Source organism: Chenopodium album, chromosome 6 (genome assembly GCF_948465745.1).
Source record: "Chenopodium album chromosome 6, dcCheAlbu1.1, whole genome shotgun sequence".
Lineage (NCBI taxonomy): Eukaryota > Viridiplantae > Streptophyta > Magnoliopsida > Caryophyllales > Amaranthaceae > Chenopodium > Chenopodium album.
The window spans coordinates 36,496,762-36,512,728 of NC_137839.1; the positions used below are offsets into that span (position 1 = coordinate 36,496,762).

At 41.1% G+C, this 15,967-nt stretch overlaps 1 non-coding gene across 1 annotated transcript; it reads left to right on the forward strand.

The window, feature by feature from the left end:
* The first annotated feature begins 15,493 nt into the window (after positions 1–15,493).
* On the forward strand, positions 15,494–15,599 carry LOC145637673 (small nucleolar RNA R71). Its single transcript, XR_014114416.1, has one exon. It is a non-coding gene; the product is annotated as a small nucleolar RNA R71 (small nucleolar RNA).
* Positions 15,600–15,967: the final 368 nt, after the last annotated feature.

Consider the following 15,967-nt stretch of genomic DNA (forward strand, 5'->3'; position numbering starts at 1 on the left):
ACCTAGTTACAGGTTTTACGCGGCGTTTCAGCTCAGGCTATGAAAGTGAAAATAAGCATAAGTAGAATGGAAAAATAATATAACAATGCTTGACTTTTCATTAATTTGTCAAAATTACATTGTTGTGGCCGTACGACTTTAATTACATTGCTCGGTTAACAGACCTAGCTGCATACACAGCTTTTTGGCTAAGTACTAAAGAAAGACTTAAACATAATGTTTCTTCAGATTGGTTGTGTTCCATGTACGCGGAATTGGACGGCCGTTCATGGCTTCGAGACGGTAAGTACCATCTCGGACTTCTTCACTAACTCTATACGGTCCCTCCCAGTTTGGGGTCAACTTTCCATCTTCATTTGCCCGGTGTAGACACCCAAATGTGTCTCCCCAAAACCAAACCCAGTAATGAATATCTTTCATGTCATTTGATTATCGAACGAAGCGAAAGTGTGAAAAGTCTAGTGATGAGGATGTTTTTATTAAAATATCTCTTCTTTCTGTTTTTGAAAATATTTCTTTTCTTACCCTATTTTTGAAAAACGTGCATTCCAGTTTAGTTTGGTCCATTATATGGGTCCAATAATGGTCATTTGGATAGGGCTTGAAAAGACCTTTCCAGCGATATATTATAAGCCCAATTCCGATGAATAATGAGGAAGTTATGGCTAAAATACTAAACTAGGCCCAAACCGGATTTTACCTACGACCCAATGATCATGTGGAGGGTCCAAAGGTCTAATCCTATTCCTAAACTAATTAAGATTAATTAGAACCTTCTATAAGTTTCTAAAAGATCTTAATTATCCTTTTTGAAAAGATAAGATTAAAGAATTTCAGTTAAATAAAAACTTTCTTTTTTCTTAAATCCTTATTCTATTCGAATTTAAAGATGTTCAAAGACAGTCGGATTTTATTTTTGTACCTCATAATATTTATCCAAATTTTATATGGTTGGATAGATCTTGAAATTATCTTTCCAATGATATATTATAATATTAAATCCGATCTATAACGAAAAAGATATGAATTAGATATGAATTCTATCCAAAACTTACACCGTCCCACTATTTCAGCCATATCATTTTATATACAAAAGATTTTAATCTGATTTTAATTGGGTTTGAAAGTAGACTTCAATATATTTCCAACGACATATTATATGCCTTATTTTGACTTCAAGATCAAAAGATATGATTAAAACAAAATCCACAAAAACTGCTGTCCACCGAGTTCTATTTCGATTCAAATTCGGATTCTTTTCTTATTCTTCGACCCTCTTTTTTCTCTATAAATATAGGTCATATATTCTCTTTTTCAATAACCAAATCTCATCAAGAATTTCTTGATTCTCTCTCTCTTTCTAGCCTAGCCTTTTACAAAACAATTCCCCATACATTAGCACTAGACGCACCTAGCCAAGTTCGAAGTTGCCTTCGCCCTAGACGTGAAAGATTTTAATTTCTGAGGGTTTGATCCCAAATCTCTATTTCAATTATTATTTAATTTAATTCTTTGATTATTATTTTCCTTGAAGTTACTAACGTGTGTATTTTGTTATTAGAAAGAGATACGAGGCATCCAAGTAAGTGCTTTAATGGTTTTATTGATATTATGATTTTTAGACATCATGTCTAGGTTATTATTATGATTCCTAGTATTATGTTTAGGGAAAAGGTTATAATATCAAATATGCTTATTATGATTCCCGCGATGCTTCCTATTTTCTTTCCTAATATCATGTTAGTATCATGTTAGGGCTAAATATATGATTTTTATTATTTAGTGATGACATGCTAGGATTTGTTATTAATCTTGTTAGTATCATGCCTAGGATCTTGCTATTATTATTATTATTCTTTAACATGATTACAATACATTGACCAACTCATCAGCCCATAGGCCGCCTGCCTTTTCAAGCTTGCGCTTGATACCGTTGGAGATCAACTTGTTGTATGCTTCTACCTGGCCATTGACTTGTGGTCGGCCGACCGAAGCAAAGCAATGAGCTATGCCCTAGTCTCCTAACCATTCCTTGAGTTGAGGCGTTTCGAACTGGGGTCCATTGTCAAACACCATAGACCGAGGGACGCCAAAACGCGTAATGATACTCTTCCATATGAAGGCTGAAACATCCGTCCACTTAATGCCCCGGACAGCCTCGGCCTCCACCCATTTTGTGAAGTAGTCTAGTGCTACAAACATATAACGCCTTTGGCCAGATGCTGACGTGTACGGACCTAAGATATCCATCCCCCATTTGGCAAAGGGGAGCGGACTACTTATGGCCGACAAACTGTTAGTAGGGCGATGGATCAAGGTTGCAAATCTCTTGCACTTGTCACATTTTTTCACCATTTTCATGGCGTCCGACTTTAAGCTCGGCCAGTAGTACCTCAGATGGGCAGCCTTTTCAGCCAAGGCTTGCCCTCCAATATGAGAGCCGCACTGCCCCTTGTGAAGGTCATCTAGGACATCATGCCCCTTCCCAGGGGTTAATACATTTAAGGTACGACTTCACAAATGCCTTTTTAAACAACTCCCCCTGCTTCATTCCGAACCAGGCCGCTCTCTTCTTCATCAGCCGACTCTCTTTAGGATCGGCCGGAAGTAATCCATCCCTTAAATAAGAAATGATCCCGTCCATCCAAGTGGAGCTTTTATCAACGATTTGTACTGGCTCGGCATCAATACTCCTTCTTTCCTTTACCTCCCAAAATACTGATGTGGGGGTATCACATGATGCAGAGGATGCTAATTTAGAGAGGGCGTCCGCCTGATGATTAGACGAACGAGGAACTTGTTGCAGAGTAAAATGATCTAGGCCCTTAGCCTCCTCTTTGACAATCTTCAAGTATTTCATCATAGCCGGCTCCCTTGCCTCAAAATCTCCTTCCACCTGGCCGACTACAAGCAGGGAGTCCGAGCTTACATCCACTTTTGTTGCTCCTACCGCCTTACACATTCTAAGGCCAGCCAGGAGAGCTTCATACTCAGCCTTGTTATTAGAAGCTTGGAACTGAAATCTCAAAGCATATTCAAACTTATCCCCCTCGGGCAATTGACAAATGACTCCAGCACCACATCCGGTCGCCGTTGAACTACCATCAACAAACACCTTCCAGATTTGATCTCTGGCCGGTTGTAAATACAGCCGAGTCATCTCAGCCAAAAAATCAGCAAAGGCCTGTCCTTTTATGGCTTTTCTGGGTTCGAATGCAATGTCTAAACCCCTTAACTCTAAATCCCATTTAAGCATGCGACCACTAGCTAGGAAATATGGCCACAGCTTTTTAGATGCCATGTAGAGCGCCAGCCTAAATTTTTCAATAGGGGGGTACCTTAGCTCGGCGCTGTGAAGTACATGACTGAAAAAATAGACTGGGATCTGGTGGTCGTCCCTTTCAGCAAGCAGGACGACACTTAGAGAGTGTTCAGAGATGGCGAGATAGATGAATAACTTCTCATTCTTGAGTGGATTGACGAGCCGAGGCAACGTATGCAGATGGCTTTTTAGCTGTACGAATGCTTCCTCGGCCTCCTCTGTCCACTCGAACATGGCTTTCGTCTTGATAGTTTGAAAGAAATAACGACACTTATCCCCTGACCTTGACAGAAATCTACCAAGTTCTGCTAAGCAGCCAGTCAGCCTTTGCACTTCCTTGATAGTCCTTGGTGACTTCATGTCCAAGACGACTTGAATATTTTCAGGGTTGGCCTCAATTCCACGTTGATCAATAAAAAATCCAAGAAATTTACCGGACTCAACACCAAAGACACATTTCTTTGGATTTAACATCATCTTATGCGGCCTGAGTTCGGTAAAAGTTTCTCGCAGATCCTTCAGGTGGTCGGCCGACTCTTTTGACTTGACAATCATGTCATCGATGTACGCCTCCATATTTCGGCCGAGCTGATCTCTAAAGACTGTATTAACAAGTCGCTGGAAGGTAGCAGGGGCATTCTTGAGGCCGAATGGCATAACTTTGTAATAGTACAACCCCTGCTCATCAGTTACGAACGCTGTTTTTTCTTGATCTTCTTCCCATAGGGGAATTTGATGGAATCCGGAGTATGCGTCCATGAAACTCAACAGGGCATGCCCGACCGTCGAATCAACCAGGCGGTCGATTTTGGGAAAGGGAAAACTGTCTTTAGGGCATGCCTTGTTCAGATCTGTGTAATCCACACACATTCTCCAAGTCTCATTCGGCTTTTTCACAAGAACTACATTAGCTACCCAGTCTGGGTAATAACATTGCCGAATGAAACCGGCATCCAGCAGCTTGTTTACCTCAGCTGCGGCCGCCTGATTCCTCTCTTCTCCATGATTTCGCTTCTTCTGGCGGACAGGTTTAACGGCTGGGTTCACAGCCAGCTTATGCACAACCAGGTCAGGACTTATTCCTGGCATCTCACCAACCTCAAATGCAAATACATCTTTGAATTCTCTCAGTAATTGAACTAACTCATCCCCGAGCATACCCAAAGCTATAGTGCCTACACTAACCGTCCGACGTGGTTGATCGGGGTCAAGCACTATATCTTGGTGACTTCCAGCCGGCTGGGGCCTTAATTCTTCTGGCCGGCCAACAGTCACTAGCTGCTAGGCTTGCTCTATCTTGCCCGCCTTACGCTTCTGGCCGACCTGGTATGCTGGGAGTGAGGTTCCTTCTTCTCTTGGCTCGGAAGATTTTGGTCAGCGTGCTGTAGGCTTAATGGCCAACTGATTACATTCCTTAGCCATTTTCTGACTTCCTTGGATCGTCCCAATTTTACCATCTGTCCTCTCGAACTTTAGCAGCATCAGATGAGGTACAATGACTGCCTTTGCTGCATTCAGCGTAGGACGACCGAGTATGACGTTATATCCAGTCATTTCTTTTACAACCAGGAAGCGGACAACCATATCTCTTCCTTCCCCTTTTTGCCCAAAGCGGACGGGTAGGTCTATCCGCCCAACTAGGTGGATCACATTTCCCCCAAATCCTACCAACGGGTGAGTGATGTCTTGAAGAGCATCCTTTGGGAAGCTTAGATTCTTCGAGGCGACCAGGCTGATGATGTCGGCCGAGCTACCTGTATCAATCAATATTCGTCCGACCTTCAGATTGGCTATCTTCATAATGAATACCATAGGATCATTATGTAAGGCTTTTACCTCTCCCAGTCAGCCTCGTTGATGGTTACTTCGGGAAAGGGTTCGGCCTTTACTGCATCCACTTGCATCACCTTTCCCAAGTTCCAGGCGTCTTGCTTGATCCCTTTCATAGTTGGGCCGCCCGAAGCAAAACCTCCCGATATCACGGCCACAAAGCCTAAATCAGTGCTATTCCCATCATCTTCCTTATCTTTGTTCTTGTCATTTCTCTTTTTCTTTTCGGACGTGTTATCTGTCCGTGTGTAGGTGAACTTGGACTTCATCACATAGGAGTTCAGCATGCCCTTCTTGGCTAGCTTGTCCAACTATCTCTTCAAATTGATACAGTCGTTCGTGTCATGTCCCACGTCCTTGTGGTAATGACAGTACTTGTTCTTGTTCCTGTACTGAGCCGGGCCTCTCAGCGGCTGTGGCTTTTCAAACTCAAACTTATCTTGATTTCCATCAGGCTGGAATAACAGTCCTTGTTGAACTCATACCGGGGCTCGTACGTCTTAACCTTCTTAGATTTCTGTGGCTGGCCGTCGGCCACCCAGACTTCTTTTCTCTTTTTTGCTTCTTTCTTTTGGCCGGCCGAGTCTTGTTGAGAAGATTGTTTCTTCTCAGCCCCCTTGGTCGGCGCTTCTGATTTTTCCTCAATATAAGCTTCGGCTTCCCGCAAAACACATGCGTACGTCCGAATCTTTTTCCTTACTAGGTCAAATTTAAAACCATTACGCCTTAATCCCCGGAGAAATTCACAGTAAGCCATTTCATCCGGCAGATTATGAATTTGGGCTTTTTCTGGGTTAAATCGCTGGACGTACGAGCGTAGGCCCTCATTCTTCCCTTAAACAATTGTTGCCAAATTAAGGCTGTTCTTCCGAGGCGGTATGTTGTATGAAAAATTTCCCACAAACAGCAAACTAAGAGTAGTAAAGCAATTAATACATCCGACCGGGAAGCTATTGAACCAATCCTGTGCCACACCCTTCAAAGTGGCCGGAAAACATTTGAACCAGGTAGCATCATCTACACTTTGCAAGTACATCAGGTTTCTTTACGAGGTGATGTGTTCTTCTGGGTTGCCCGTGCCATCATAGGCTCCCACAAATACACTCTTCACCTTCGGGGGCTGAGGGGCAGTTAAAATCTCTTGCGAAAACGGAGGCGACTTATCCCCAAGATTCAACAACCGCATCTGCCAATCAATTGGTTGGGGCTGCACAGGCTGTCCGGCCATATAAGGAGTCTGACCGAACGTCTGAGCGAACAACCCATATTGTCCGAAAATCTGGGGGCTTGGCTGCACAATGCCGTTAAGACCCTGAGGGGGCGTATACTGTGGTGGTTGTACATGAATGGGGGTTAGAGTACGCACAGCTTGACTCCTGCTGGAGATGGCCGTGTTGCTATACTGAGAAAAAGAGTGGTTAGAAAATTCATCCGGCATAGTGTGGGTTAAGGCCGTGTCTAAGTATGCGGCACATTCCCGCTGCTTATGCCGGAGGTAATCCCTTGCATCCTTCCATCTTCTAGATGGCTCAGGCTCCTCTCTTTGTGGCCGCCTACCTCTCCCCCCATTCGATTGGGTTTTCGCCAGCAGATCAGAGAAATTCGTCCGCGGCACCCTTGGAGACCTACCACTCGTTCGGCGAAATGGGGTGTTCCCAACATTTGTTGCGTTGGTTGCCTTGTTTTGAGATTTCTTTGGAGCCCTCTCCCCCTCTTTCCTGGGCGGCTACCTAGAGGTAGAGGATCTGTTGCTCTCAAACTCCTTCTGAAGCTTGTTAAGTGCGGACTTCAGAGAGGCTGCAATAACAGGAGGGTCATCAGCTTCTTGAAATGTGGCGATCAGCGGATCGCTGGTATGGATTGTAGGGATTATATCCTCTACATGTCCGTCCTCGCCTGGATTAGGAGTCTGACCGTCTATTTCCATAACGGACGATTATCCCCACAGACAGCGCTAAATGTTTCGGGTGTTTTTTGGGTTTCCTCGGATACTGGTCGCGTTCTTCTGACAACGATACTGAGACACCTGCAAAACAACGAATATTCCGTTTGTCGGAATATTCGCCTCCGGCAATCAAGTTAGTGATCGGAAACGGAAAAGGCTAGAGAGAGAAAGTAGAGAAAAGTTGGAGCTATTGATGCTCTTTTTCTTGTAATGTCATAATCCACCCCTCCCATTATAGACGATTTGGGTATTTATAGGGGTGGGAACTTGTGCTTTTTTTAGGGTTTGTACCCTAAAATTACATGACGTGATTGGCTGTGCAATCACACGATGCCACGCGTAACATGGAGGGCGCCGTTTAGTGGCTTTTAGGAATATATCTCGGGATTTGGGCCATGATGTAATGAGGCCCCTTTTTGTGTTGATTTAAGGGGTTTTATATGCCCTAAACACGTGGCATCTTCATGTAGTGACATGTGTCACCCTCTAATTGGGCCACGTGTCGCTATAGGATTGGCCCGTGCTCTTGAGTACTTTTAGCCTGAATTCGTGGCATCTTCCCATAGTGACACGTGTCACCCTCTCATTGGGCCACGTGTCGCTACGGGACTGGCCCACGTATACGGGGTATTTTTACCCTAAACAAATGTGATGAGTGCCATTTATGTCACTCATTTGATGAGTATTTAGGTTGTTTTTACCTTCTTTCCATAGCTTTCTTTCTTAATAAATGCTTAGTTTTATGCATTTTCTCCTTAGTTTCCCTTTTCTCTCTTGTTTTGTGTTTTCATAGTTTTTCTAGTGTTTTCTCCTTTACTTCTTCTGTTTTCTCCTTTACTTCTTCTATTTTCATGGTTATAGGTATTATACGAGGTTTAGGTCTTGATATTGGTTGTATTCTAAGTTGGAAGATGCTTTTGGAGTAAGCTCATAGCATTGAGAAAGCTCAAGATGCAAAAAAGTGGATGCTCCAAGTTTAAGCTCTTGCGCTCTCAAGCCGTGCTCTCATGAAAGATGGTGTTAAACCCATCGTGGAGGCCCTTAGAAACTGCCACCCCCAATGTTCATCAAGTGGACCGTGTGAAGACCCATTTGCGAATGCACAAAGCGGCGAAGAAGTCGAAGGATCCTAGAAGAGCGCGGGCGCATTGCCCTGCTGCGCGGGCGCGCATGCCTCGTGCGCAGGCGCGCATTCCTACCTGCGCAGGCGCTCCTCCCTGTTCCTGGTTTCTCTCAATTCCTTTTCCGTGCCTCTTATAAATACCTATTTCTAACCCAATTTTTGTAAGAAGTTGTAGACATAATTTTGATCATAAATTTAGCTTAGTTGAGAGTTTCTCTCTCTAGTTTTAGGGTTACTTTAGGAATAGATTTAGAGAGAGAAAGTGAGATATTTCATTGGGGATTTGAGAGATTTACGATTCAAGGTGACAATTGTATTGAAGATCTCCATAATCAATCAATGAGGATTTCTAACTCTATCTCAGCTTATTGCTTTGTTTAATTTCATGTTTGTTTGATTTGATTTTGATGTTTGATCTTGATTAGTGTAATTGTTCTTCATATTTTGTTGATTCTTGATTTCATTAGTTGCTTTTTGATTAAAACAACATCTTTGAGTAGTTGTTTTGCTAGGGATTGGGTGAAACTTGTATGATTGATTGTTGAGATTAAAGTGATTAATGTAAGTTTGCATGTGTGTCAATTTGATTAGGCCTTGAGAATTATGCTAGATTGCATTGTAAAAACTATTGATACGACCCATTAATTTAAGAATTGCAATTATCAATTCGTTTGGATTGTGATTCTAGTAGTTTGTTATTCGTAGAGACCACTAGCTTAACGATTATGAGATAGCTCTTTAATTCCAATTGATAGCTCTTATCATTTGTCTTCACAACCATTGATTGGCATGTTTGTCCCAAGTTGTTGCAATTGTCATGATTATTTGTTGATCTCCGTTCCCTATTGTTTAATTTATTTAGTTCTTTGCTTTAGTAGTTAATTAGTGTTACCTTCTTTACCTTCGACCTAGCTTAGGCGCACAATTGGGAGCACTTGAACATAACCGTTCCTTTGGGTTTGACTCTTGACTTACCTCTATACTTGTATTTAGGTTTGTTAAGTGTTTATAAATTTTGTTTTGCTTAGGGAGGATTAGTTAACAACCTAGTTTTCCCCTGGTCAAAATGGCGCCGTTGTCGGGGATCAAACCCGGGTCACTCGTGTGACAGGCGGGAATAATTACCACTATACTAGAACGAGAATGAAGATTAAAAGTAACATTCATCAAATTCACCAAGTTTCTATCTCTAAAATCTAAGAACAAAAGTTTCTCCAAGTTGAGATTGAGCCATTTTGGGTGTACTTTAATAGATTAGAGAACTTTTTTAGTTACCATGGTTGTGATCTTGCATTGTCTATCAAAGATGCTTTGGACTTGGCGCGCCCGCGCCAGGGCCACATGCGCCCGCGCCACCAGGCTGAGCGGCCACACCACAGTTTCGCGCGCCTACGCTTGGAAACAGGGCAACCCCTTTCATCATCATTTTGATGCTCCTCGTGCACTCCACTCGATGCTCTTGATAAACACGGGACATGGGAGACCCAAAATCACCTCAATGGTAGGTTCAACACAAGAATTCGTTCCCCTACAGCTTGAATATAAAGCACGACCTAAGGTCAAATGGAACTTGCACTTCTCCATGCTTGAGCTTCAAATGGAGAACACTAGGCATCCTAATCAATGCCAAACTTGGGAAGGGGTCCCGGGAGTCTTTGGATAACAACCTTATCCTGAAAAATGAAAGAAAACAAACACATAAATGGGAAAAAGACAAGAAAAACCAAGAAATGCATGAAAATGGAAAATCAACTAAGTAAAGAGCAAACTAAAGAAATAAAGAGCAAAACTAAGGAAAAAGGAAAGAAAAGAGCTATAAAAGCAATCTAAAATCATCCTAAAAGAGAACAAATGAAAGCCATAAATGACACTCATCAAATTCCCCTGAGCTAAACTTTTGCTCGTCCTTGAGCAAAATCAAGCAAGCAAGAATAAAGATGAAATACTTATTGAAAAATGAAAAAGAAAGATATAAGAAGAGAATATACACTAAGACTCACTTTCGTAGGAATCACGGTTGTTTTTAGCTAAAAAAACCCCTTTAAACCCCTAGATCGCTCTAGAGGACGAGTAATGGTCTTATAAGGGTTTCCTAAGAGGTTAACCCATAACTCTCAACAAACAAGCATGAGGCAAATCTCAAAAGCAAAAGAAATCAAAAGGAAAGTAAAATCTAAAACCTTTACGAATTGAACTTTACAAAATGACTACACTTCAAATGAATAAAAAACTTTCTTAAGCAAATAGGGGTATGCACGTTCCAAGATATCCAAGGTTAATTGAAACATAAAATATGCTAAGCGTAGAGAACTAGTTATCACAATCCACCTTCATCCCATTTGATCTTACCGCATTCTCCCTATAGTCTCAAATCTCCCTCTAATGAGCATCTCAATAGCTCCTCGAAGGAGCCGAAAAAGAACATATTTTTGGCTACCCGACATCTTGACTTTGCATCCCCTCACTTTAGGCTTTAACTCATAATGCACTCCCTCAATATGTGACTCATTCTCTAGGTTCCCAATGGTTGTAACGTAAGGGAAAAAAAGGGGGAGGGTAGGCTTAAAATTTAGAATTTGACGGTATTCCTAATTAGTGAAGTAAAAGGGTGATCAAACCTTCTCCTCATAACCAAGTAATCGCCAAACAAAAACAAACTAACAACCCCAAGCTTATTCAAAGCTATATCCACAATCATATATACAAAAAGCGTAAACGCTTCTCCCCCAAGCTTAAAGGAAGAATTTTCCTCAATGCTTGAAAAGGAGAAAAGAATCACATCAAAATATTTTTGAAATTTCTCATACTTTCAATTTATTTTGCAAATTATCCAAAGTGTTTAAATTTGCTTTGCTTTTTATCATTTTTTACTTTATTCATTGTTCTCGCCTCTTTTAACAATGGACGGCTTTTTCAACTTTGCATTTGAATGTCCTTGCCTTTTTTAAACTTTGGACGGCTTTTTCATTTATTCATTTTCCATTATTCACAAGAAATAAAATTCACAAGCATGCTAACAAATAAGAACTAATACCCAAACTCGTATACCACAATCTCCAAAAACATGATCATTAAAAAAAAAACTAAACACTAAACTAGCAACTAATCATCTAAACTACAAGATTTGGATTGAAGGGATTTGGATTTTAGGGTTTTGGATATTAGGGATTTGGATTTGCGGGAGCAAACAACATGCATCATTATCTAAGGAAACAACACAACAACATCATCAAAAGAGAAAGAATAGAGATGAAAAGCTACAACAAACAAACACCATCAAGAAGAGGCTAAGGAATGCAACAATCAATCAATGAGGCAAGAAAGAGACAAGGCAATATCCAACAACAACATTGGCCACCGAGACAAACCCCTAAGAAAATCAAGTTCCCCTAAGCTAAACATGAATACATCTCAACATCCCTTCAATACAAAGAAAACCACACATAAAATAAGGGATGGAGGAACAATGCACAAAGAAGGGGAACAAGCTACCACTCGGCCCAGCATTATCATTGTCATCACTATCATAGGAAAACCCGGATGGGGGACCATAAGGATCCCATCCCTCAGTGTAGCCAGATGGCCAACCATAGTGCCCTTTGAAGTTTTCTTGTTGCCAATGGGCAAGGGGAGAATATTGCTCAGGCAAGGCGAGCGGTAGCGGATGATCGAAGTTCTCAAGGCTTTGTTTTTTAGGAGAAGAAGTGTTTGAAGGTGATGGCTCATTTGTTTTTCTATTTTTGGTTTTGGAAGTGATAGCTTTTACAATTCTCGACATGTTCGCTTCACCAATTTATCACAACCACGATCACAAAACAACTTCACAAAACACTTCAACCACCAACACTACACAAGAACAACTTGACTTGACCAATCAATTTCACTTCAGAATCAACACTACCAAAAATAACCTTCCACAATTCACAAAAATTTGGCACAAATTTGCATACAAGAAGCAAGATTGAACAAGTTTTTGGCCACCGAATCCCTCAAGAACGAAAAGCCCCAAATTGCTTCAACAATGGAGGAGAAAGAGATTGGAGATTAAAATGGAGGACATTAGTATGATTTTTGTTAAAAAAGATGAATTTTTAGAAAGATTTTGATATTTTTGATGGAATTTGGAGGATTTGACGATGAAATTTGATGAGGAAAGATGTTAGGGTTTTGGTGTTTATCTAGAGTGAGAAAGGTGCGGTCGATTATGATAGATAAGAAGGGGAAATGAGGGAAAGAAAGGAGAAAGAAAGAAAAATAGAGCTTCGGTTTGGCACGGTGCGCGACCGCGCGACCTAGCTAAGCGCCCGCGCCAGTGTCGCGCGCGGCTGCGCGAACCCTTGGCGTGCCCGCGCCCCTACTTGGCACGCCCGCTCCTCTTGGCTTCTTTCTTATAAATTTGTGCTTTGTGCGTTCTACTGTGGGTTCATCATCCAATATCATCCCGGGATTATTGAACCCACTATAGATGGCAGTTTCAAAACATGATTACCATGGGTTCAACATCCGCCAATAATGAGAGCACCACAATGAACCCACACAGTTCAAATTTACTTCAAATTTTAGCATTCCCTAGCTTACCTCACTACATTACCGTACCCTTTTACCTCAAAATTCGATAAAATCAAATATATTCTCATCAAAAACATGAAACCTTTCCATTACTCATGCTTGCTCAAAATAATCCCATTCTCATGAAATTGACCTATCAATCCAAATAGAAAACTAGTGAAAGAAAAGAAATAAAAAAAGAAAGAAAATTAAGAAAAATAGAAATCAAAAGAAAAAGAGTTAGAAATATGGGTTGCCTCCCGGGAAATGCTTGCTTAAGGTCCTAAGCTCGACCCTTCCTCCAAATCACGGAGGGTAAAATAGTAACACCATATCCAAAGTGGTGGAGAGGGAAAAATCATTACAAAGCTTGTGCAAAATCACATAATGAACCATGTCATCTTGAATCATAAAAACCGATTCCAACTCTTTAAACTTCATCTTCCTCTTGTATTTATTGGAAACTCTCTTTCTCTTCCTTGATTTCTTCTTCCTTGAATCCTTGAGATCCTCATGTTCACCTCTTGAAAAATTATTTTGATCTTCCTTTAAAGAAAGCTTAAGCAAAGAAGGCATTTCAAACTCATCCTCAAGCTTCGAATGATCCTTGTCTTCTTCACTAACAACCTTGCTTTCAACACTTTTAGGAACATCATCACAAGCTACAAGCATGTCATTAGTAGAAGACACAATAATGGAATCATTAACATTCGAAGACAATGAGTTTATGCACATAATTCCTTGCACATAAGATAGAGACTCATGCATCGACTTGAGCTTAAAACTTGCCTTACTATCACCAACACACAAGGTAATCATGCCACCTTTCACATATATTAAAGCACCCGAAGTTGTTAAGAATGGCCTCCCTAGGATGATAGGAATGTTTTCATCCTCCGTAATCTCTAGCACAATGAAATCAACGAGAGTAGTGAACTTTCCTATTTTGAGGGGCACATCCTCAATTCTACCCTTTGGGAACTTAATAGAACGGTCGGATAATTGAAGGGTCATGTTGGTTGAAAGGAGATCACCTAACTTGAGTTTCCTGAAAACGGAGTAAGGCATGATGCTAACGCTAGCACCAAGATCACAAAGGGAATTTTGAAACAATTTCCCGTTAATATTACAAGGAATGGAGATATTTCCAGGATCTTTCATCTTTGGGGGCAAGTCATTATGGATAAAGGCACTACAACGCTCCTCCAAACTCACTGGTTCAAGCACATTACAATCTCTCTTACCGCTCAAGATTTCCGTAATAAATTTAGAATAGTTAGGAATTTCTCTCAAAACATCGGTGAAAGTAATAGAAAGATGGATTTTCCTTAGCATCTCGATAAATCTCCTAAATTGTTCATCCAACTTGTACCTATTGAACCTTTAGGGATTTGAAAGTATCGGTTTGAAATCCTCATATTGCTTCCGCTCTTTCTCAACACTCTTCTCATTAGAGCTATCACTCATCTTGCTAGACTCATCACTCATCTTTTTCTCTTGAACTTCCTCCTTGCTCATACTTCTTGACACCCCGTTCTCATTTTCTTCACTTGAGTCACTCCTCTTCTCATCCTCCTCCCTCATCCTAGAAACTCTCTCTTCTAACACTTTTCCACTTCTTGTGGTGATGGAATAAACGGGTTTCTTAGGATCAACTCCTTAAGAGGGTAATGAAGAAGGGCTAGCACAATCTTTCAAGGTATTGGGTAGTTGAGTGATTTAGGTTTCAAGCATCTTATTGTGTGTCATTATCTCATTAAACTTTTTGTCACTCACCGACATGTAAGTGTTCAAAATCTTGGTTTAATTCTCGATGATCTCCTCTAAGGTAGTATTGGAAGATGGGGGTTGAGCATAGGTATTATCACCATTACCTTGAGGTCTTGGAGCAAATCCGGGTGGGGGTCCCCTTTGGTTGTTGTTTTGAAAATTGCCCTTATCTTGATTGTTCCAATTACCCCGGGCTTGATTGTTGCCAAAATTTTGGTGTTGGCCACCAAAACCATGATATTGGCCTTGATTTCCATACCCTTGGCTTTGGTTTTGATTATTATAACCTTGAGTGTTAAAGTTACCTCAGAAACCTTGATTTCCTTGGTTCCTATAACCACCATTGTTGTTGTTATCAAAACCACCTTGTTGGTGAGCATTGTTATTCCCAAAATTCCTTGGACCATCAAATCTCTGTCTATTATTATTGTTGGAAAAAGTTCACTTTCTCACAATCATTGTTTTCAACATCATCACAATTTTTAAAAGAATTTGGACAATTAGAAGAGTCATGGTCATAACACCCACAAACATCACAAAAGACACAACCACTTGGCATATTACTTGAAGTAGAAGGAGGAGTAGAGTTAGAAGGTGTACCTCTCCCCTTAATGTGGGAGGGAAGACTAATGTGGGAGGGAAGACTTGGTGCAATCGAAGAGTCACTCTTCAGCTTGGCATCAATGTCATCTCCTTCCCCAAGTTCGAGATTTGGGAAGACAAGTTATTGATCGCATTGAGATGATCAACCGAATAGATCGTTGAGCTACTCTTGTTTGTAGAATCTCTCTCTCCCTCTTGCCAATCCATGTAGTGACAAACTACATTCTCAATTATAACTACAACCTCTTCCTCGCTCTTGTTCATGATCGGGCCTCCTGCTCCAGCATCACGACACGACTTCCCTTGGGGGCTCAATCCTGCATAGAAAATTTCTATGATTTGGTAAGTCAGGATTCCATGGTGAGGACATTCTCGTTGACACTCCTTGTATCTTTCCCAAGCCTCATACAAACTCTCGCTAGGATTTTGCTTGAAACTTTGGATTAGAGTTCTTGCCTCAATAGTCTTCTTTTGAGGGTATAAACGGGAAAGAAACTCCTTAGTGTCCTCATCCCAAGTTCTCAAGGAATTAGGTTTCACTTCCTTGTCTAACCACTCTAAAGCTTTTCCAATTAGAGAGAATGGAAACAGTTTGAGCCTAATGAATTCTTGAGAAACCCCATTGACCTTGATTGTATTACAATACTTCTCGAATTCTGTAAGATGATTTAGTTGGCTTTCATGGTTGGCACCACTAAATTGCCTTAGTTCAATCATTGTTATCATTGCCGGCCTTATCTCAAAGTCATTGGCCAGTGTTGTTGGTGGAGCTATGCCACTCTTGAATCTATAAGTACCGGGAGTTCCCAACTCCTTCAAAGCAACT